This window comes from Magnolia sinica, chromosome 1, assembly GCF_029962835.1.
Source record: "Magnolia sinica isolate HGM2019 chromosome 1, MsV1, whole genome shotgun sequence".
Taxonomy (NCBI): domain Eukaryota; kingdom Viridiplantae; phylum Streptophyta; class Magnoliopsida; order Magnoliales; family Magnoliaceae; genus Magnolia; species Magnolia sinica.
In genome coordinates this window covers 97,750,111-97,775,876 of record NC_080573.1, presented here as the reverse complement: position 1 = coordinate 97,775,876, position 25,766 = coordinate 97,750,111, and positions in this window count along the sequence as shown.

Below are 25,766 nucleotides of genomic sequence, written 5' to 3'. Positions count from 1 at the left end.
AGGACCTTCTGACCTAGTGTGAATAATTTTCTAAGAATGTGTTGGTCATGAAACACCTTCATCGTATCCTTGTAAATTCTCAAGTTCTCATACGCGTCATTCCAGATTTCTTCAAATTCATTTAATTGAAGTTTGCATAGCGAGCCAGTGTTGTCCAAGTTGAAATTTAGATTTTTAATAGCCCAGTAGGCTCTATATTCCAACTCTATAGGAAAGTGGCAAGCCTTCCCATAGACAAGTCTAAAGGGAGACATTCCAATATGAGTCTTAAATGCAGTATGGTAAGCCCATAAAGCATTAGTCAATCGGATTGACCAATCCTTTTGATCAGGGCTAACTGTTTTCTCCAAAATGTGTTTGATCTCCCCAGTAGGCTCTATATTCCAACTCTACAGGAAAGTGGCAAGCCTTCCCATAGACAAGTCTAAAGGAAGACACTCCAATATGAGTCTTAAATGCGGTACGGTAAGCCCATAAAGCATCAGTCAATCGGATTGACCAATCCTTTTGATCAGGGCTAACTGTTTTCTCCAAAATGTGTTTGATCTCCCTATTAGAAATCTCAGCTTGCCCACTTGTTTGTGGGTGGTATGGAGTGCTCACCTTATGAGAGATGCTATGTTTCTTCATTAAGTTCGCAAATTGCCTATTACAAAAATGTGAGCCCCCATCACTAATGACGGCTCGAGGCATTCTGAACCAGGAAAGGATGTTCTCTTTTAAGAATTTAATGACTATTTGATGGTCATTGTTCCGACACGGAATCGCTTCAACCCATATAGTGACATAGTCTATGGTAAGAAAAATGTATAAATTCCCAAAGCATTGGGGGAATGGTCGTATAAATCAATGCTCCAATAATCAAATGCTTCAATGATCAGAATGGGGTTCAAAGGCATCATATATCGACGGGACAATGCTCCCAACTTCTGACAATGCTCACAAGCTTTGTAAAACTCATGAGTGTCCTTGAACATAGTGGGCTAGTAAAAATCACACTGTAGGATTTTGGCCGTAGTTTTTTTAATAGAAAAGTCACCACCACATGCCTGAGAGTGACTAAAGGAGATGACACTTTAGTGTTCATTGTCTGGTATACATCTCCTTAAGATTTGGTCTGGGTAATATTTAAACAAATATGGATCATCCCAGAAGAACTTACGAACCTCAACGGAGAATTTTTTCTTATAAAAAAATTTAATGTGTCAGTGTGAAACCTGTGGCAAGATAATTAGTAATATCAGCAAACCAAGGTGAATGAGAGACTTTAAACAATTGTTCATTAGGGAACATGCCATTTATATGTGTCATCTCAAGGGAATCAGAAAGATCAAGGTAGGAAAGATGGTCAGCCACTACGTTCTCTACTCCCTTCTTATCTTTTATTTCTAATTCAAATTCTTGGAGTAGGAGGATCCATCTTATCAGGTGGGGTTTAGCATCATTCTTAGAAAGAAGATACTTGAGTGTCGAATGATTTGTGTAAATGACTATCTTGGATCTGATTAAGTAGGACCTAAATTTGTCCAAAGCGAACACTACGGTTAAGAGTTCCTTTCCATAGTTGAGTAATTCACTTGGGCAGGATTTAGAGTTCTACTTGTATAGTGAATAACATAGGGCTTCATTTCTTTTCTTTGGCCTAAAACGGCCCCAAGAGCATAGTCAGACACGTCGTACAGAAGTTCAAAAGGAAGGATCCAGTTGGGCTGCTGCATGATAAGTGCAGTGGTTTACATTCCCTTAAGCTTAGTAAAAGCTTCCAGACATTGCTCAATCCACTCGTATGGTGCATCCTTTTGAAGTAGGTTACATAAAGGATGAGAGAGGTGACTAAAGTCCTTTATGAATCTTCTGTAAAACCTAGCGTGTCTTAGGAAGGATCTCACGTCTCATATGTTTTTGGGTGGAGGTAGGCTAGAGATAAGATCAATTTTAGTTCCCTTGGACAAGATGATGTGTCCAAGGACAATTCCCTTACGAACCATGAAATGACACTTCTCTCAATTCAGTACTAAATTCTTTTCCTCGCATCGCTTTAACACATTTTTTAAAAATTTCAAACATTCGTTGAAGGATGGACCAAAGACCGAGAAATCGTCCATGAAGACCTCTAAATATTACCCCACCATGTCAGAAAAAATACTTAATATGAATTGTTAAAAAGTGGCAGGGGCATTACATAGCCCGAATGGCATCCTTCGGTAAGCAAATGTGTCGTAAGGACATGTAAATGTGGTCTTTTCCTAAACTTCAAGGGCTATCTAGATCTGATTGTAGCCCGAATAACTGTTGAGGAAGCAATAGTAAGAGTGAATAGCTAGCCTTTCCAAAATTTGATCGATAAAGGGTAAAGGAAAGTGGTCCTTCTGTGTGACGGTATTCAACTTCCAATAGTCAATGCACATTCTCCAACCACTAGTGATCCTAGTTAGCACAAGTTCATTGTTGGCATTAGTTATGATGGTGATTTTGGACTTCTTAAGAACCATCTGAGTTGGACTCACCCATTAACTATCGGATATAGGGTATATAATACCCACATCCAATAGTTTAAGAACCTCGGCCTTAACAACTTCCTTCATGTTTAGATTTAAACTATGTTGTGGTTGTCGTGAGGTCTTCGCATTGAATGCGGTGAGTACAAATGAATGCGGTGAGTACAAATGAAAGGGTCAATTCCCTTGAGGTCCGTAATTGACTATCCAAGGGCTCCTTTATGCTCAATGAGAGTAGAGATGAGCATACTCTCCCGTTCTTGCTCAAGGTGGGAAGAAATCACCATCGGGTATGTATCACCTTGACCTAAATAGACATATTTCAAATCAGAAGCAAAGGTTTTAGGTCAAGCTTCGGTGCGTTGAGGTTAGACGGTAGAGGTACTACATTAGTTTAGGGTAATTCTTCGAATTGTAGCCTCCACCGGTTAACTTCAAGTACCGACACAGTAATCAGCATGGGCCCCATCTCCCTAATCACATCATCATCAAAATCATGGGAATGGGCTAGGCACGTCTCCAGAGGGTCAGAGGATAAGGTCAAAAGTATTCTATCTTCCACAAAAGAGTCAATAATGTTAATGTCATGGAAATCGTTATCATCCTCTAACTGTTTACCTGTGTTGAAAAAGATATTCAACTCCAAAGTCATATTTGTAAAAGACATACTCATGACTCCATTCTTATAATTAATGATTGTGCTTGAAGTGGTGAGGAATGGACAACCAAGAATTTCGGGAATTTGAGTGCTCATGTTACTGATGAGTTGCATATCCAGAACGATAAAATCTATCGGGTGGTAAAATCTGTCAACTTGGACCAACACATCCTCAATTACCCCTCTCGATACATGAACTAAGCGATTAGCAAGTTGTAATGTGGTTAAGGTGGGTTTAAATTCACCCAAACCTAATTGTTTGTAGACCAAGTAAGGAATCAAATTTACGCTCGCTCCCAAGTCAAGAAGTGCGTGCTCAATTCGGTAGTTCCCAATTACACAAGGTATATTTGGGCTATCGGGATCTTTGTATTTCTATGACACATCTGGCTTTAGGATGGCACTCACTTTTTTCAGTTAAAAAGATTTTCTTTTAAATGTTTTGTCATCTTTTGGTCATACATAAGTCTTTTAGAAATTTGGCATATGAAGGTATTTGTTTAATCGCATCTAGTAAAGGAATATTGACCTTCACTTGTTTCAACACCTTTAGAATGTCCTGAGAGTTAGAGAGAGATTTTGGTGCAACTAACCATTGGGGGAATGGGGCAATCGGCTTGCCTTGAAGTTTCGGTTCTAATTCTTGTGAAGCAGTGATAAATTTATCATCATTGTCCTCTTCCGGGTCCTTAGGCTTTTCAACCCTAAGTAGAATGATTTTTTCAATAGTCTTCTCACTCCTAAGAGTGGTGATAGATTTAGCTTGCTCCATCTAATTTGAAGAGCTTGGATCAGTTGTCTCATATTACAGTTTAGGACTGGGGAGAGGTTGAGGGGGAAGCATCCTCCTATCTATAACCATAACACGTGAATCCATCTTTTGCATAAAATTTGTAAGTTCTTGTATTGCTTAAGTAAGCTCCTGAGTTTGTGTAGAATTTTAAATCGGTTCTTCTTGAGGTTTCCCTTGATTTGAAATTTGATTGAAGAAACCTTGAGGGGTAGCAGTTTGTCCATTCCTCTAACTGAAATTTAGATGATTTCTCCAAGTAAAATTATAGGTATTGGAGGTAGCTCCATTGAAAGGTCATTGGTAACTGTTCACGACATTAGATTCCTCATTTAGCACCTCTTGAAAGGCAAGTATTGTTGGACAATTTTAGTTTTGTGAACATTGCAAGCACAAATACCGCAAACAGTTTCCTTAACCTTATTTTTCTTTAGTTTCATGGCCTCGAATTTCCTTATGAGATTAGCCACTTCACCATTGATATCATCATCCTCTTTCAGAAGGTATAATCTACCCCTTTCCTTTAATTGAGTGGGCCTAGAATTGGTACTTGATTTTGGGTATGTGTCCCATGATTGTGCATTTTCAGCAAGTCTATCCAAGTAGCCTCACACATCATCGACATTTTTTTTTTATAAATTCCCCATTACACATTATCTCGACCAATTGGCATATGGAAGATGTCAGACCATCATTGAAAAAGAATGTAATGCACCACATTTCAAAATCATGTTGTGGGCATGAACTGACAAGATCCTTGAACCGGTCCCAACATTGGAAGAATGTTTCATCCTTTTGAGCGAAGTTCATGATTGACTTTCTAAGGGTATTCGTTTTATGATGTGGAAAAAATTTCTTTATTAACTCCCTTATCATGTCATTCCATGTGCCAATAGATCGGGGACGTAGTGACTGCCACCATGTCTTAGTTCTCTCTTTCAAAGAAAAAGGAAAGAGTTTTAGTCTGACCGTGACCTCAGACATGTTAGGGAAATATAAAGTGGCTATAATCTCATCAAACTCTTTCAAGTGTAGATATGGACTTTCAGATTTAAGTCCATAGAATTTTGGAAGGAGTTGGGTCACCCTTGGCTTAATATCCATGTCCCGTATTTTCTGGAAAAACCATGCATGAGGGTTTGCTCACCCCCGTCGGTTGTAGATAATCTCTTAAGGTACGAAGCGGGGGTTCTTGATGCACCTCATTCTCATCCTGGACTTCCTCAACCCTAGTTTAAGGTTGTCTTCCTAGTTGATTGGCAGCCATAACCTCAATTAATGCTGAGGATCTCAAGTGGTGTCTAATCCTGTGATGGATAGATAACCCCTCAACCAATCTTCCTTCACTCAAGAGACGTAGAGTGTTGTAATAGACCCACTTAGGCATGAGACACTCTTAGTCCTCAATTTCAGATTCTAACCTAAACCTAAAAGAAAGAAAGGAAATAGAAATCTAGAAATAGAGAGAGAGAGAGAGAATTATAAAGAAGTGACCAAATTAGAAGTTCCTAAATTAAGATCTTGCAAAACAAAACAAAACAAGTCAGTATCTTAAAAAAAAAAAACAAAAATTCTAAAATTACTAAGTTTCTAAAAACAAATTAGGAAAGTAAAGTAGTTTCTAAAAAGGAAAGTTTCTAAAAACAAAAAATTAGAAAGTTTCTAATGAGAGAAAATAGAAAGTTTCTAAAAAGAGAAAAGGAAAGTTCTTAAACCTAGAATTAGAAAGTAGTTCTAAGAAAGTTTCTAAAAAAATAAATTAGTTTTTAAAAACAAATTAGGAAAGTTTCTATACCTAGAAATAGATATCTAAGTTAGTTTCTAAAACAATTCAGAAAACCTTAATCCTAAAAATAGAAACTTAAAAAACTCTAATCTTCACCTAATTTCAAAACTAGCTATTCCCAGAAAAATGCAACCGTTTATCCCTGGCAACGATGCTAAAAACTTGTTCACAAGCCAAGTGTAGGGTGGCGATGTAGTAATAATCTTGGTAAAACCGAGGTCGAATCCACAGGGACTAATCTCATGAGTATTCTGAAAGCAACTAGTAGTAGAAATAGAAAAATATGTAAAACTAATTCTGAAGTGATTGGGAGTAATTGTGAGAGATTTAATAAAAAAACTTAAGAAAGATCGAAGGTGGGAAATTAGGATTTCTAAGGATCCACTTATAGGTTCTCAGGATGCTACCTTACTTGATTTAAGAACGAAGAGATTTTTCAGATATCTGAACTTCTCATGGATCTAATCATCAATGAATGGGAGCTGTGATGATTTGGAAGTGATTCCATCACCTAACCATGCCCAGGAGACAAGGCAAATAACAGGATCTACCAATCACACAACTAATCATAAGAGAATTGTGAAGGTTAGGAAGGATTCCATCATCCTACCATGCCCGAAGGACGATGGTGAACAACAGGATCTCCAAATTTCACAATCTCAATTCAGGAAAAGAAGATATCTCAAGCTATCGCAGATCGATTGTAATTTGTCACAACAAACTATTAAAAACTAAAAATATTCCTTTATAATCAAACTAGAATCCAAGAGAGTTCAATAAAATATGAATCAAAATAAAGAAAACATCTCAATCATGTTACAAGCTTCACCTCTTAGCCCTAGCTAAGAGGTTTAGCCAACCATAGACATAATTGAACTAAAAACTCTTAAGAAAAGCATGAAAACAACCAATGAAAAGGGAGAAAAACTCTTGGCGATGGCTTCTCCATGCATTTGCTCCACTCCACAAACCCTAAATGATGCCTAAGGGCGTCTTAAGGACTCCTATTTATAATTTTGCAGCACCTCCTTTCACACCGACTTGGAAAAATCTAGATACCACCTCAAATTTATGCAATTTTCCAAAATAGACTTCACTCTGCACAATTTCACAGAATGACACAGAGTTTCAGAATATGCTTCTACAAGACACTTTCAGGAATATGTTTGTTTTCGGGATAGTTTCAGGATTCCTTTTCTTCACTTTAAATATTTAATTCTCTTCATTCCTCACTTAGTTTTCTTAGATCTTTAGCATATGAATTCTTCAATCTTGGCCTTCTACGATCCATCCCTTGCCTTGGTGATTCTTGAGTATTAAATCCATGCTTTTATCACCCTTTTCATCCAAGTTCTTAAATTCACCTTGCAACATAAACATGAGTAAAATAGAACATTAAGCATCATCATGTTCATAAAACGAAGATATAAATGGGGGATAATATGTAATATTTGACCCTCAATAACGGACCCCATGCACATGTCACGTGTGCTGTAAGGCTCGTATCCTAGACCGTATCGTTCTATAGGCTTCTGCGGTCCTCCCAGTTGAATTCCGGCAACCCGTGACCTGCAATCGGTATTTACACGTAACCCTAAGTTGCATCCTGCATATCTATGTCAACTCGACTCGAAACTTGTATCCTAGCAACCGTGCCATTGCCACGGTTCCAACACTACGTCTCACACATCGATGCGATACGCAGGCCAGGAGTTGTGGGCCTGTGTTTATTTCAAGAAAAATGCCGTGTGTTGCGAATTTCGAGAGAATCTCTACAACCCATCACATGAATTAATCAATCATAAGTCAAGTACACAACCCATCCCTCTCTTACCAACAAGGCATGACTCCCATCCCTCTCCCATTCCCAAAGTCAACTCTCTCTCTCTCTCCACCCGTTCCTTTCTTACAACATCCATTCTTCCCATCCCATCCCTCTTACAACACTCTCTCCTCTCTCATTCTCTCCACTATTTTCTAAGCTTCCATGAGAGAAAAGATCAAGGCCCACTTCCTACCCCCCCCCCCCCCCTCCTCTCATCTCACCATCCAACCCTTCAAACTTCATCCACCCTTAAAGGGCTAGCTTAGGAGCCAAGAAGTTCAAGGAGCTAAAGAAGGACGGATATCGGTGGGTGATCCATCGTTGATTTTCATTTGAGGACCCACTTGTGATGGGACCCATTTTGATGCATGTGTTGTAAACAAGAGGGGCCCATAGTGGCGGGGTCCCTCCACTATACTGTTTTTCTCTCTTCATCTCTCTCTCTCTCTCTCTCTCTCTCTCCCTTATGTTGTGGACACCACGTGATGTGTGCATTCTATATCCATGCCGGCCACCCAAGCGACCCACCTTGCCAACGTCTAGCAGATCGGTCCACCTTGGCCATCCGTTTTGGTCACCCCCCTTGATGAAGGGAAAATACAAATATCAGCCTCATTTTGGAGCTATGGTGGGCTACACGTGTGGACCCACTAGATAGATAGATTTCTATTCAAGCCGTCCATCCGTACAAGCTGTCCAGGTCGTCCAGGGCCTGGACGCTGGCATGATTTAAATAAATAAATAAATAAATAATAATATATAATAGTAATAATTATTATAATATATATATGCGTGTGGTGGGCCCACTTAGGACTCACCTACTGATAGCAGATTGGCTGGTGTATCTCACACCAGCTATGCAGCTGATGTGCGATGTCAGCAGGTCCATGGGATCCACTGACCATGATTTATTTGTTGTATCTACACCATCCACCTGGCTGGATGGTGTGACCCACACATGTGGAGTCCAGCACCATCCAACAGGGACGATGGACTGCACCGTGATATATGCGTTTCATCAACGCCGTCCACTCGTTTTGCTATTCCAGACCATCCATCTGGACGGTGAGCCAGTTAACCTGCACCAGTTATCCAGCCGTTGTATTGGCAGCAACAAGTTCCATGAGTCTCGCTGACATATGTGTTACATCCAATCGTCCATCCAGATGGTGAGCTCATCTTAAGGCATGAGACTAAAAATAATTAGATCTATCAGGTGGACCACACGGCAGAAAATAGTGGAGAATTGAACGCCTACCATTGAAATCGGTTAGAGATCACAAAAGTTCTAGATCAATATGATATTTGTTTTTCCTCTAGATTCAGGTGTTTGTGACCATATGAATAGATTGGATGAAAAATAAATGTAATGGTGGGCCCTGGTAATTTTAAGGGTGGAAATCATTATCTCCACTGTTATTTGTTGTATGGTCCAGATGATCTTCCGATGTGATTCATTTTTGGACAATGCTCTAAAATGATCTGTTACATAGATGAATGGTATAAATGGTGCGGCCCATGTGATGCAGCCCACCTTGATGTATTTGTGGCCCATCCATGAGGCCCACCCTAACGTATTTGTGGCCTATCCATTAAGGCCCACCTTGATGTGATGCATATTGGACCTGTATGAGGGCCCATCATGATGTGTATTAGGCCTATGAGTGAGGCCCATGGCGGTGTATATTAGGCCCTTGTGTGAGGCCATGGGCCCACTATACGTGTGGCTCTACGTGGGCCACTCCTTGGGAGAAATGTTGGTTAAATGTCCACATTGATGGACAATGATGGTTAAATGTCCACATTGTGATCTTCCTTTAGGCCTTGATAGGCCCATTCTCATCATTCTCTTAGTGGATTAACTCAAATTATTGGGCCCCATTGATGTTGCATGGTTCATCCTCACCGTAGACACTGTGTTACCGGAATTGATATATCCACTGCCGAGGGTCGATCTTCATATTATGGTTTAAATCGACTGTTCATCTATGGACCCCACCTTGCATGTAGGCTGATTGTCGATGTCGATTATCGACACTGGTTATTGACACCGATTACGGGTATGCTTAGCATATCATCATGATACATGCCCATACGCATCATCTGTATGCTTGATATGAGATATGGTTGACCATTGTATATGCTATTGGGCAAGTTGTTATGGGACTCCCTGATAGTCGGAGATTGTCTCACATGAGCGAACGGTATGCGTAGGATTGATGTATGACTAGATTGTATGACTCATGCATCTTGCATTGTGTATTGTGATTACTATCGCCTTAGTGACATCAGGGCTATAGCCTTCGCAGGCATATCATGGATGGAAGGATTGGACATAGGAAATATTGTTCTATAGATGTCCCTGGGTGAAAATTCTTAAACCTGGCGATACGTGAAGATGCTCCAACGTCGAGACCGAGTGATACATGAGCGCACGAGCGCCGAATACCAGGAGGCCGCGTCTCCCACTGTGTCGTGGTCGGTTGGAAGGGGGTGTGGCCTTACACACCCGAGGGAAGGGGGCAATTACTAGGCTGAGTATGACCAACTCATAAATTGGTATGCTATCGATGTGCCTGATAAGTATTGACAGGCTATTGACTAGGTGGATAGTGATGTTTCTTACGCCCACTTGGATTGCGCACCTGAGGAAGGGACAGTGCCATTGGGAGTGTACTAAACCTTGGTGATTATCCACCAAGAACTGTATTGATATATGATGCTCCAGAGATGAGCTGGATTGATATGAGGATTGGTATGCTTGAGTTGCATCTTGTACATGACATTGGCTATATAGGCCTTTTATCGTATGGCCTTGGTGTGACTAATAGCATTCATGCCTTACATCACATAGCCTTGGTACAGTTGATTGCATTCATGGACTCATCAGCATGATTCCGCATTACTCTGATATTGCATTCTCAACATGCTCATATTACACATACACTTACACCACCCTTTAAGGTTTCTATAAGCTTATGCACGATTGATGCGTGCAGGTGATGCCAGGACGTAGCCGTAGCTTAGTAGGAGCAGGAGCATGTCATTGAGGTTTAGGAGTTTTCATTATTATTATCATTATATTTCCCTTTATGTACATTGTACCTTAAAATATTTGATCATAGTGGATTTTGTGATGGTGTCTTAGTTGTTGTTCGTGGGTTATGCTTATTATGAATCAAATTCATGTTAAAAATCCTCCTTGTAGGATCCTAGGATCGGAACCTAGTACATGAGTACTGGGAGCCGAGAATGGGGTACTACGGAGGCTGTCAGTGCCAGATTCCACAATCGGGAATTTTGTGAGCCCGATTTCTAAGTTTGGGGCGTGACATGTGCACAAAACGAGCGCACCAGAGGAACACCAAACGACATGACTCGGTTAAACATGTTTTGACCGAGAATGTTGTTGAAGAGAGAGAGACTCCTCTTCTCCTTCGGATTCCTGCCTACATATTTCAAATAAGGGGACCCATGACCAAATCTGGAGTGGATCACCATCACAGTCAGACACACGATCAGGACCATCTAACAACCGACTAACCAGATTCCTATCATGTTGGGCCACGTTGAAGGAGAAGCGAGTCGCTCCAACGAAAATAAACACATCACCATTCAGATCAAGATGACCTTTGTATGCTTCAGAATTAAACCCCACATTGCATACGCACCAATCCAAGAAGATAAGCTAGGCAATCTCCGAATTCAAGGGAGAATTCCGGCCAAAATCCAAGCCGACTGTCGCTTTCTAACCAAATTGCGGAAGACTTACTCTCTGCGCGGTGTACGCATAAGGCCCACCTTCATCAAAGATCGGGTGGCCAGGAGGACCTGGACAGTAAATCCGATCCATCTAGAGGTTTCCAAATGGGACGTTATTGCACTAGAAGTGATCTGCCATTGAATCTGGTGCCAAACAACACCGTTCGATCAAGAAAATGCAACAAAGACCCATTGATGATCATCAGGTAATCAGTGAACGGATGAGATGAAAACAAAGGAAGAGGAGCGAAGCTAGGACTCTTGTCACACGACCAACCCTTGTTACACATTACACATCCCGAAACTCGTAAGAACCTGTTACATATCACGCACCCAGAGTTTCATAAGAAACTTCCTGATATAAACCACGTAAGAAGTTTGGGAGCCGGACTGGCTATAAAAGGCCCTGTCCCTTTCACCGGAAAGAGAAGTAATAAACAAAGGGGAGAAAAGAAGGAAAGGAGATAATGTCTAGGAGGAGAAAGAGGAAGATAAGGGAGAGGCTTTTAACCTGCAAGTACCGAGTCCACTAGCAACTTAGTTCAAGTAATTTATCCCTTCTTGCTTTTCTTTCTTTACGTTCTTTTGTTCAAGTCTCCATGCAATACGGGGACCATCACACCTGTCTAAGTCAGCTCAGTGGTGGGATCGACCCGAGCATAAAAAATTATAGACCACTGATGTAAGGCCCATAACCTAGTCCGTATCGTTCGTTAGGATCTCGCGGTCCTCCCGGTCGAATTTCGGTAACTCGTGACCTGTAATCGGCATTTGCACGCGACTTTAAGTCACACCCTGTATATCTATATTGACTCAACTCGACTCAAAACTTGTACCCTAGTGACCACGCAGTCGCCGCAGTTCCAACGCCGCGTCTCGCACACCAATGCAATACCCAAGCCAGGAGTTGTGGGCCCGCATTTATTTTAAAGAAAATACTACGCATTGTAAATCCTAAGAGAATCTCTACAACTCAGTACATCAATCAATCAATCATAAGTTAAGTACACAACCCATCCCTCTCATATACAAGCCTTACCCAAAGTCAACCCTCTCTCTCTCCACCCATCCCTCTCTCACCCAAAATTTAACCAAGCCCATACCCTCTATGTCATTTTCTTACAACATTCATTCCTTTCATCCTTTTTATCCCATCACCCTCTCTCTCCATCTCATTCCATCCCAAGCTTCCATGAGAGAAAAATTCTAAGGAGAAAAGAACTCAAGAGAAGGCCCACCTCCCTACCATCCAATCTCATCATCCAACCTTGTAAAATCAATCTCAACCATTGAATCTCATCCCTTGGAGCTCTAGAACTCATTGGCGAAAGAAAAAGTCCAAGATCTAAGTTGAGTGTTTTATAGGCTTAGATTTTGTTCTTGATGATAGGCCAAGTGGGGCCTACCGATTGATGGTACAAATCTCACTTTGGACCCTAGGTGTGGCCGATAGCCTACAATGATTCATATGTTCATCCCATGATGGGGCCATTCTCCATGGACCCCATCATGATGTTTATTTTTCTAGTATTGAAAGGGTCATCTAGCCTTACATTTTGGTGGAGAAGGGATCTCCACCATTGATTTTGATTGGTGGGCCCACATGCAATGGGACCCCACTTGATTTATGTTATAATGTATGAAAGGGAGGGCCCATAGTGCTGGGGTCCCTCCATCACGTCTCTCTCTCTCTCTCTCTCTCTCTCTCTCTTCTCCTTATTCTTCTTCTTCTTCTTCTTATGTTGTTGATGATATGTGTGTAGCCCACCCTGATGCACCCCACCATGAAGTATGTATTATATCCATGCCATCCATATGTTGGGCCCACCTTGCTAGACCATCCAGTGGCAGGCCCCATATGAAGAGAAAATACAAATATCTGCTTGATTCGATGTAGTTAGTGGGTCTCACACGTGTGGACCCACCTGGAAGTGGATTGGCCAGAGCACTAAACCCAACTATATAACTGTTGTAGAGACGTCAGCAAGCTTTGTGGGCACCCTGATGTATGTGCATCTCCAAGCCGTCCAGGGCTGGGATTTTTGGGGATGTGGGGCCATATGTTGTGTATCTACATCGTCCATCCATTGAGGGTGGACCCTACCATGGCAGCGTGTGGGGCCCACCTTGACTTGATGTGTTACATCCACACCGTCTAATCCATGGACGGTGGATATGGATTGGCTGGAGTACCCCCCACGCAGCAGCTGCTGCTGCCCACTGACGTCAGTAAGTTCTGAGGGTTTGATCATGAGGTAGTGTTATATCCAAACTGTCCATCCCGGATGTGGGACCCACTCCACACGTGTTGCATGTGTGGAGGTGGGACCCACCTTAATGTATGTATTTAGTTCCCACACTGTCCATTTGAACGGTGTAGGTGTGGGGTGCAACATAATGTATGGGTTTAATTCCCACCATCTGTCCGTTTGAGGACGTGGGCCACACCAAGATGCATGTGTTTCTCTACACCACCCATTTGTTTTAAGGGTGGGCTCACCCCACACATGTGACACATGTTGGCAGGTGGGACCCACCTTGATTTATGTATTTTGTACCCACACCATCCATCTGGATGGTGTGTTGAGTGGGGCACACCCTGATATATGTGTTTGTATGCTCACGATCCTTCTGGACAGGCCATGTGGTGGGGAGTCGACCATGATGTATCTGATCCATGCCATCGAGCGACTGTGGACCCTATTGCGGTGTATTTGGCCTACCTTGATGTATATTTTGTATATCCAGCTCGTTCGTCCAGGGGTTGGATGTTGAGGCCAACCATAATATGTGTTTTATTCCAAGTCATCCATACATTTTTTTTGGACGTGGCTACCATGATCTGGATGGTGGGCCCTATCATGATGCATGTGTTTATCCATGTTGTCCACCATCCAGATATGGATGGTGGGACCCATGCAATGAATGTGTTATATCCAAACCATCCAGGTCATGGGGCTTACCTTGACATATATGTGGCCATTGTTTGAGGCCCAATTTGATGTATATGTGGCCCATGTAGTGAGGCCTAATTTGATGCATATATGGCCCTTGTTTGACGCTCAATGAGATGTATGTGAGGATATGATGTATTTAAGGCCCATTGGAAGAGGTCCATTGAGATGTATTTGAGGCCCAGGTAAGAGGCCCAGATATCAGGCCCTAATGTGATGTATATGCGGCCCATTTGATAAGGCCCATTACAATGTGTATGTGGCCCATGAGTAAGGCCCACAGTGATGTGTATTGGGCCCTTGAGTGATACCCATGGTGATGTATATAAGGCTCTTGTGTGGCCCACTATATGTTTGACTCTATATGGGCCACTCCGTAGGAGCAATGTAGGTTAAATGTCCACATCAATGGGCAATGTGGTTAAATGTCCACATTGTGACCTTCCCTTAGGCCCTTTGTTAGGCCCACTATCGATACCGATTGTGAGTACGTGATAGTATAACATCATGACATATGCCCATACGCATCATCTTCATGCTTGATATGAGATGTGGTTGACCATTGCATATGTCGTTGGGCAGGTTGTTATGAGACTCCCTGATAGGCGGAGATTGTCTCACATAAGTGCATGGTATGCACAGGATTGATGCATAACTGGATTGTATGACTTATGCATCTTGCATTGTGTGTTGTGATTATTGTACACCCTACCGACATCATGGCCATAGCCTTCACAGGCATATTGTAGATGGCAGGATTGGACACTGAAAATACTATTATTAGTATCAGGGCACCATTTATGTCCCTGCGTGAAATTCCCTAAACCTGATGGTACCAGAGGATGACTCCAACGTCGAGACCGAGTGGATACCTGAGCGTGCGAGGGCAAAACACCAGAAGGTCACATCTCCCATTGTGTCGTGTTCGGTTAGAAGGGGGTGTGGCCTTATTCGCCTGAGTGAGGGGGCTTTAAGATAGGTTGAGTTTGACTAGCTCGTAAATGGGTCCGCTACCGACGAGCCAGATATATATATTAGATAATTACTCCCACGCGGGTAGTAGGTCTCTTCCACTCACTTAGCTACATGGCTAGGGATGTGATAGCTAGTCTGGAGTGTACTAAACCCTGATAATATTTAGAGATGAGCTATATTGTCATGTGGATTCAGATGAGGACTCTCATGCTTGAGTTGCATCTTGCATCGCATGGCCTTGGTATGGCTGATAGCATTCATGCCTTGCATCGCATGGCCTTGGTATGGCCGACAACGTTCATACCTTGCATCACAAAACCTTGGTATGGCTGTTAATATTCATGGACTTATTAGTATGATTCCGTATTACCCTGATATTGTATTTTGAGCATGCTTATATTGTGCACACACTCTCACCACCCTCTAAGATTTCTATAAGCTTATACATGATTGATGCATGCAGGTGACGCCATGATGCAGCCGTAGCTTAGTAGGAGGAGCATGCAGTCGAGCTTCAAGAGTTTTCGTTACTATTATCATTATATTTCCCTTTATGCGCATTATACTTTAAGGGTTTTTTATCGTAATGGATTTTGTGATGGTGATTGGGTTGTTATTTGTGGGTTATGCTTATGGTTAAGCTTGTTACGAAATAAATTCATGCTGAAAAATCCTACTTGTAGGATCCTAAGATTGAAACTTGGTATATCGGTGTCGGGAACTGAGAATGGGGTACTAAGGAGGCTGTCGGTGCTGGATTCCGCGATCGAGAATTTTGTGAGTTTGGTTTCTGAGTTTGGGTCGTGATAGAAGTTAGTATCATAGTATAATTTAGGAATAACTAAGAATAACATCACATGTCTTCTATGAGCTTAGCACAATTAAGTCCCGAGTGGGTAACCTTCTAGTTTTGTTCCTTAACATCTGAGCCTTTAAGGGTTCTCAAGGTTGATAGGCATCTTTATTCTTTCCTATAGGACATACTGCTCAGGAGAGCGATCCAAGTGACTCCGCTCCACTACCTACGACTCCCGCTCTATCACTTACGACTCCTACTCCACCACCAGAGACCCCTGTTGCCCAGCCTGAGGATGCCTCTCCTCTACCCAAGACCGGTGCAGATCCGACCGCACCCTTGAGTGCCTCCCAAGTTACAGTAGATGTTGTAGGCTTAGATGGCTTCCCTCCAGGCACAGGGCAAGCACCTCGCTGTTTTGCCAGCCCAAGTAGAGCAGGAGTGTGTGAGCTCCTTTCTTTAAGAGTTCCGATAGCCCAATCCCTTTCGTTTCCATGACGATCCAGACCCAACAACAGCCGAGAGATGGTGCTCTGAGGTGGACAAGATTTTTTATACAAAGGCATGTACGACCCAACAGCAGGTCTAGTTAGCTGTATTTCGCCTCGACGTAGGATGATTTCATAGACCTATTTGACCAGCAGTACTTCCTTGACCACATTCGTTGGCAGCGAGCATTAGAGTTCAAGACCTTGATGTAGGGAGATATGTCTGTGGTGCAGTATGTGGCTCATTTTGTGGCACTATCGAGGTTCGCATCATATTTGGTTGATGATGAGGAGCGGAAGGCCCACCATTTCGAGAACGGCTTGTGTTACGTTCTTCAAAGCCATGTTATTGGGCATGACATCCCAACTTTTCAGGCAGTAGTATGGAGGGTTCAGATTTATGAGGCTAAGTGGACCAGCGCGCAGAGTGACCATGATTAGAGGAGAGACTAGAAGAGGCAAGCCCCCTCTGGTAGCTCCCACCAGCAGCAGTGTCATCAGCAGCAGAGGCACACAGGCCGCCCTTCCGCCAGAGCACCAGTAGTACTGGAGCACCTCTAGCACCACCTCCGCAACAGTACCCAGGTGCATGTTTAGGATACGGTGCGATAGGCCACCATATGCATGAGTGTCCCCACCCGCAGCAGCAAAGGCAGTAGCTCCTACCACTGAGGCCCACACAGCAGCAGAGGCAACACCAGCCTCGGAGACCGCAGCAGCAGAGGCAGTAAATTTGACTGTCTTAGTGATAGCAGCAATAACAGCACCCTCAGAGGGGACATATACCTCCCCAGCTAGCTCAGACTAGGTTCTACGTGGCTTAGCAGGACCGGCATTCCTCCGAAGGAGTCGTTGAGGGTATACTTCTAGTCTATACATGCATCGCCCGAGTTTTGTTTGATTCTAGTGCTTTGTAGTCATTCATGTTCAAGGATTTTTATCATTCGACTAGATTGCCGGTAGAGTCTGCTAGTGAGGGGTTGACCGTATCGACGCCCTTGGGGAAGACTACAGTTTTAAGCCGCTTCTGCTCGTCCTACCCCATGTTGGTGGGAGAGATTTCTTGCCCGCCGACTTGTTTGTCCTGCTGATGTCAGATTTCAACATTATCCTGGGCATGGATTGGCTTGCCGAATACGATGCCATCTTGGACTACTCCGCGAGGACAATCACATTTTGTATACCAGGCTTGCTTCAGTTCCAGTTCATTGTCGAGTCCAAAGGAGAGCTGTTATCTTGCTTCATGTCATGCGCAGTAGATGAGCCCATAGTAGCGAGCATTGATTAGTTACCTGTGGTTTGTGATTTTCTCAATGTATTCCAAGTTATTTCAGGATTGCCACCACACTAGTATATTGAGTTTCAGATTGATCTCGTGCCCGGTACCGTGCCTATCTCAAAGGCCCCATATTGTATGGCACTGATGGAGTTGCAAGAGCTACAATGACAGTTGGATGAGTTACGTGCGTTGGGATTCATTTGTCTGAGCATTTTGCCATGGGGAGCACCGGTACTCTTTGTTAGGAAGAAGGATGGCTCATTGAGGCTCTTCGTGGATTACCGCGAGCTCAACCGGGTCACGATTAAGAACAAATATCTTTGTGCAAGAGCTCAATGGTTTATTTAATCAGCTGTAGGGTGCACAGTTCTTTTCGAAGATTAACTTGTGTTCCGGCTATCATCAGATTCGGGTCTGAGAGGAAGACATCCTGAAGACCGCATTCAGGATGCGTTATGGTCATTTTGAGTTTCATGTCATGTCATTCGGACTGACCAATGCACCCACAGTATTCATGCAGTCGATGGACAAGGTCTTTCATCCATATCTTGATTAGTTTGTTGTGGTATTCATTGATGACATTCTGATATATTCGAGGACCCGTGAGGAGGATAAGTAATATTTAGAGATTGCGTTATAGACCCTCCGTACCCACCAGCTGTATGCGAAGTTGGAGAAGTGTGAGTTTTGACAGGAGGAGGTAAAGTTCCTCGGTCATGTGGTGACGAGGGAGGGTGTCGCCGTGGACCCCTCAAGGGTTGAGGCAGTGCGTTAGTGGGGCCAACCCCCGAACACGTCCGAGATCCGCAGTTTCATTGATTAGGTGGGCTACTACCAGTGTTTCATTAAGAGCTTCTCCCATATTGTAGCCCCATTGACCAGGTTAACTCAAAAGGGCACAGAGTTTGTTTTGAGAGATGCCTGTGAGCGAGCATTTATGGAACTAAAGGACTACCTCACATCCGCTCCTGTCCTCACTCTTTCCTCTGGGAGTGATGGATTTATTGTATTTACTGATGCCTTGCATATTAGTTTAGATGTTATCCTAATGTAGCACGGGAGGCCAGTGACTTATGCATCTCGCTAGCTCAAGGTTCATGCACTGAACTACCCTACACATGATTTAGAGCTGGCAGCAGTTGTCTTTTCACTGAAGGTGTGGAGGCACTATCTCTATGGGGTTAGGTTTGAGCTCTTCTTTGACCACAAGATCTTAAAGAACCTATTCTCTCAGTCCGAGATGAACATGAGGTAGAGGCGTTGGATAGAGTTTCTAGAGGATTATGATTTTAATCTTCAATACCACCCAGGCAAGGTGAATGTGGTGGTGGATGCTCTTAGCTGTCAGCCACGAGGCTTGGTGGCACACATGATGATTCATGAGTGGAAGTTGCTTGAGGATGTGTCAGCATTCAACTTCGAGATCGGCTTGCAGTCTTTTAATGTGCAGTTATCGAGCCTGTCGATTCAACCTTCTCTTGTCGCAAGGGTGATTGAGGCTCAGTAGGTAGATGAGTCATTACAGACTTATCGGGCAGAGGTGACATCTAAGAGTCAGTAAGAATTGGCAGGCTGGTTTTGATAGTGGACTTCTCTTTGGAGGCCAATTATGTGTCCCTGATATTCCAGAGTTGCGTAGAAATCATATGACTGAGGCACATCGATTGAGGTTTTCTATCCACCCTGGCTCGATGAAGATGTACAGTGATATGAGGCGACAATATTTTTAGATGGGGATGAAGTGCCATATCGCTAGTTTTGTGGCCGAGTGTGACACATGCCAGCATGTCAAGGCCGATCAATAGAGATCCCCTGGTCCATTGCAGCCGTTGAGAGTCCTGACGTGGAAGTGGGAGCATGTGTCGACAGATTTCATTATGGGCATGCTGAGGACTCAACGCGGTCATGACGTCATTTAGGTTGTTATGGATCGCCTGACGAAGTCGGCACATTTTCTCTCGATTCATGCCGCTTGGCCTTTGGACTATCTTACTAGATTATTCATCGAGGAGATTGTGAGACTGCACGGCGTTTTAGTCTCGATCGTTTCTGACCGAGACCCAAGGTTCACTTCTCAGTTTTGGAGGAGCTTTCAGAGAGCAATAGGGTCTGTTTTGCAGCTCACCACCATATATCATCTGCAGACCGAGAGGGTCAATCAGATCCTTGAGGATATGCTTCGGGCTTGCGCGATTGACTTCAGGGGTACCTGGGATGAGCATCTGCGATTGGTTGAGTTCGCATACAACAATAGCTATCAGGCGATCATTGACATGACTCCTTTCAAGGCATTATATGGCAAACTATGCAAATCATTGAGTTATTGGATTAAGGTTGGAAAGCAGCATCTCCTATGTCCCGAGCTTATGCAGTAAACATCAGAGGCTATCGATATCATCAGGTAGAGGATGTGCATAGCTCAGAGCCGGCAATAGAGTTTTGCTGATCGCCAACCTCATCCTTTGGAGTTCGCTGTTGGGGACAGTGTATCTTAAGGTCTTGCTCATGAAGGGCGTAGTTCAATTTGGAGCAAAGGGCAAGCTTTCCCTGAGATATATTGACCTTTCGAGATCATCGAGCGCGTTGGCGTGGTGGCCTATCGGCTTACCTTACCATCTTGGTTGTGGCGTCCACAACATTTTCCATGTCTCTATGTTGAGGAAGTGTAGGTCAAACACCATTCAAGTGAATGATTGGCAGCCGATGGAGGTTTATGAGGATGCTTCTTACTTTGAGCAGCTAATTTGTATCCTTGATCGGAAGGAGTAAGTCCTCTAGACCATGGTCATTCCCTTAGTGAAGGTGACCTAGGGTCACCATTCTGTTGATGAGGCATCTTGGGATAGTGAGGCTGAGATTCGAGAGCACTATCCCCATCTCTTTGATGAATGATTATATGTTGTATCGGATTTTATATGATGATACTATGTTTCCTCTTTCCTTATTAGTTATAACTAGTTATGCGATAGTGTAAATTTTGAGGATGAAATTTTTATACGGAGGGGGGAGCTGTAAGGCCCGTAACCTAGTCCATACCATTCCTTAGGATCCCATGGTCCTCCTGGTCAAATTTCGACAACCCTCGATGTAATGACCCTGACAATTTCTGTTCTTTTCTTTCCCCAATAGTTGTTTTTGGGGTAATTAGCGCTTATCTCGATTGCTTGTGAAATTTGCATAAATCACTTTAAATTCGATCTACATAGCTCTAAACTTGTAGATTAGTTAGCGCTATATTACTCTGAAATCTGGGATCCATCGCTAAATCCAGTTGTTCTAGGGAATTTTTAGAAGTTCTGGATCGGATGTGGACCGCGCGTCGAAAGTTCGATAGCAATGATCTTAGGCTGTTGCGGTCGCCTAGTTGGAGTTGGTCATCACCTCAAAAATCAAGTCCATGTGATGTTCTGGGTCGATTTGATTGAGTTCGGAGTGAAGAGTGTGAGAACGGTTGGAAAGTAAATGTGATTTTATGAAATCTGAGTCGTGTCGCTTGCACGATGATTTTAAGCAATCTGACCGTTGGATTCTGACCCAATTTCACCCTCTGATCAGGGAAGGTGGCCCAGGCATGTCCTTGTGCTTGTGGACCTGATCGAGATTCAGTGACCGTTGAATTGTGTGGTCCGCCACGGCTGATCTGAAGAGCCGGTCGGTACGAAAACTCAGCTTGACCTAGATCCATGGTCAAAGAGCTTAAGTCCGACCTTTCGTGGTAATAGGCCCACCGGAAGTGCTTCGTTGGATCGTGAGAGGCCGGTTTTGGTTATACCCTAAGTATACCTTGGCCCTGGGGTTATTTTCATCAATGTTAGGCCTATTTATAGACCTTAAAACCCTAGCTCTCTTTTCCATACGAATTTCCTAACCCTAGCTAAGTGAGAGAGACGAAAAGAGAGAAAGTGAGAGAGAAGTTGGTGAATCATCTTAGATTCTTTCCTGTTCTTCTTCATACCTTCACTTTGAATCGTTATTCCGGCGATTCTGAGTTCATCTTTAGGTAAGTTAACCTAACCCTAATCTGTGTTAGAGATTAGAATAGTCTTGGTGTTGCTGTATCTCATTTCTATTCTTGTCGTAGGTTGTTCTGTCGCCGTTGATGAAGACATATCATCTGAAATCAGTTCGGTGTTCTTTTCTGGCTTAAGGTGTGGACTTTAAGTGTATAGGTTATGATTTTCAAGGCTTTCAATGCCAGTTAATGGTTTATTCTTGTTATGGATGAGATTTCACATGCCAAATGTTATGTTTATGTTACGTTCCTGATATGCATGTGTTATATTGAGATTTGTGTATTCTATGTGTATGTATAAAGTACCGTATGCGTATAAAATATGAACATGTGATTGCCATGATTATTTGTCGTGTACTTATGCTAGATGTATGTGTGACAACTCCTTGGTAAAAGGAATTGTCCAAATGCGTGTATTTCAACATACGCCATGTATGTTGGACTATGTATTCTAAGTGTTTGTAGAAATGCCTGAATGATCTAAAGTGTGATATATCAACCTAGTATGGGCGTTGAGGAGCGATTCTCAACTCTCCCACTAGTGTGTATGATTTCCTTCATGTAAGTTGCATTCCTTGTTGTTTAAATTCAAGTCTTACTTATGCTTACATTCATGTTAAGTCGATATTCTTCAAGTGCATGTGTACCACATGATTTGAGTTGTTGCTCCATTACTGTTTTACATTCAATATGAATATCTGTTGTAGTGTAATGTGTGTGGGACTATGAATAGTCCAGAAAATCGGTAATCGGCCTTAAGATCATGGCTGAGGTTGCTTTCGCCACGTAGGACGTATTAGACGAACCCAAGTTGTATTAGAGTTGTCGGCAGTGGTTTGGCCACGCGGAGTGTTTGTGCACTCTATGTCGTTCAACCCAACGTGCGCTCGTGCTAGTCGAGTTCGTCAAGTAACCCGATTGTCCGATGTATGTTCACCATGTATGGATGCTACTGCTTGAATCTAGGGTTCCAGACTTACCGATGAAATCCTATTAACCATGGTACCTTGATCCGCTAAGACTCATGAGCCGGACATGGTGGTATGGGACACCGTGGTCGAGCTGTCGGCCTACGTTAGGGTGACGAGCCTCCTCATGGTGACCAGTGAGCAACTAAACTCGTGAGCCGATTATGGTGGTATGGGACACTATATTCGTGCTGTCGGTCTACATTGATTGGTGACGAGCCCTTTGTAGTGACCTCGAGCATGCCTGGATACCGCATTGAGGTGACGAGCCTTAGTGTAGTAACAAAGGTATGATAGGCGTGCATTGATTGGTGACGAGCCCTTTGCAACAACCTAAAACCATATGATCGTATAAGATTGTCTAGGACTGACGACCCTAGTATGGATCACTGTTTGGATGGTGATATGAGGAAGGTACCTTAGCTTCCCAATCCTGCTGTATGAAAAGGACTAATAACAACTTGGTAATCATGTTCATGTACCGCATTTGCATGTGCTTTGTAGACGTGGCGCACTTTGAGGTGGTGTCATGCGTAACGTAAGATGAAGACGCTGAGGGTGTACACGTGAGGGCACGCATCATTCTGCATACATCCTTGCATTAACAAGAGTACTTAGGACATGTTTAATTGTTCTGCTTTATCATTACTGCTTGATTGAACTGATAACATATTAACCTGTGCCTTATTGTTCCACTGAGTTGATCACTCACTCCCACACTCTGGGGCAGTGTTAAACACCCACCAGACTCTGTCTTAGTTGCTGATATTGCAGATGTTGATGCGACTTTTGCGGCAGAGCGGGAGATGGATGATTATGAGGCTGCTTTCTCTTTTATGCAGTTTTCAGATGGGTTCTAGTGAGCCTAGTTCTGATGCGCGGGATGCTGGGATTTCTTTTTTGGGAATTAAATGATGTAATTCAATACTTGTAATTTTGATAGTAACACTTGTCAGAACGACCTGGTATGTATATGTACTTCAGGGATTTACACTTGTACACATATATTTCTATAAGTCTTCCGCTTGCTTTCTTCACTTATCCCTGAATTATATTTGCTATTTGGCTTAATCTATTCCATGTTTTATGTACTAATATAGACAACATACATCCATCATTAAATATGTTGCATAAGTGATGTTTTGGAACTCGGGAGTTGAGTTATGCTCGACCCCCGAATTTCAAGGCGTTACAAGTTGGTATCACAGCATGTTTTGGATTAAACCGGACCTGGGTTATGGTCACACACTGCACGCTCTCACCACTTTAGTGTATTTGGGTGTGAGTTTACCGTAGATTGTGTATTTGTGTTCCATAGCTTCTATCGGTGAAAGTTCACTGAAAACGTTCACCGAGATCGAGTCTATGCTCTCTCCTGATCACACACATCGACCCAAAACGTTTCCTAGACCATCTATTAATGAGTTTAGATTGTCTATCTTCCCTTTTCAACCCATCAATCTTCAAGAAATCTCTGTTTGAATCAGATTTCTGTCTGAATGGCCCGATAGGCGTCGAATTAAGCAAAGGGGCCAATCGGGGCATTTTCAGTGGGGCCCAGGGGGGAACCACATCATTTGGGAGCTAAGGGACCAGGAGGACCTCGCCCAAATGGTGAGGCATCACCGGATGGTCCAGAGACCGGCGAGGCCATCGCCGGCTCGGCGAGGCCTCGCCGATCAACGGGCCTGACCGGGCAGGCCGACATCTGTTTGGCCTAGTGTGGCCCACCTTCCATGGTTCGGTGATTAAAACCCCTTCTAAGACTTATTTCCTTCACAATCCTCCCTCCCTAGCTCTCCTTTTCTTGAAATCCTTCTTCACTCTCTTCCAAATCTTCTTCTTCTTCCATTTTCGTGCAAACCCCATCACCTCATCTCGAAACCCTCACCCCCATTGCTGTTTATCCTTTCTTTCCTTCTCATTTGAGCTCTCACATTCTCTTTTGAGATCTCAAGTGTGTGGAAACTTTCCATCCTTCCTATTTCTCTCTTTCTCTCATTTCTCATGGCTCTCTCTGAGTTCATCACAGCCATATTTTTCATTTCCTCCCTTCTTTCTTTGATGGGGAAGAAGAGAGCATCCGTGGATGAAGCCAGGCCTAGCCGCCCAACCCGTGCATGGAGGTCGAGAGGTGCCGCCGCGAGCACGTTCGCCACTCGTGAATTCCAGACTAAGCGGGACCTCGATCCTCAAGCTCCCATTGGTAGAACCTTGTTGGCGGAGCTATCGCATGGAGTCTATGAAGGCCGTAGAGTCCTTTTTGAGGCTCATGTTGATCCGCGGCTGTATGGCGAGTTTCTGTTGTTGGAGCGCCTGGAAGGGGCTGGTTGGTGTCCCTTGTTTGAAGGCGAGTATCGCGCGAATGCAAGTACTGTTCGAGCTTTTTATGCCAATATTCGTGATCCTTCGCTGGAGCCTCTGCAGTTCAAGATTCCTTATGGTAGTGGTCGGGAAGCTATAGTCAATGTCTCCTTGATATCCTGACTCCTGAATGTGCCACTTGGTGAGGTGCATGCCAGCGAGAAGAATGTGAACAGTATGCACGAGAGGGATCGTCGCACCTGATCCTTGTGTGGTCGTTTGGTCGAATAACAGCCGAATAGGAGTCTTCTGGCTACCTACATGACGGACGACTTCCGTTTGCTTCATCACATGTGTACATTCAATGTATACCCAAGGTGGAGCAACTGCAGCGAGAGTACGCGCCTGATGGTAGATTTCCTGTATCAGGTGGGGCAAGAAGCGAAGTTGTGTGTGCCGACGTACATCCTAAGCCAGATTATTCTCATCGCTCGTTCGACTAGGAGGACTGAATCGCTTCCTTTTGGCCGTCTCATTTGCAAGCTTGCACATGAGTTTAGCTATAGGCTTGGAGCAGAGAAGCCGGTTCCTATTCGTCATATTAATCTGACGACCCTTAAGCAGATGGAGATTGGTTCTGGTCGACACGCCTCAGAGAGTGAGGATGAGTC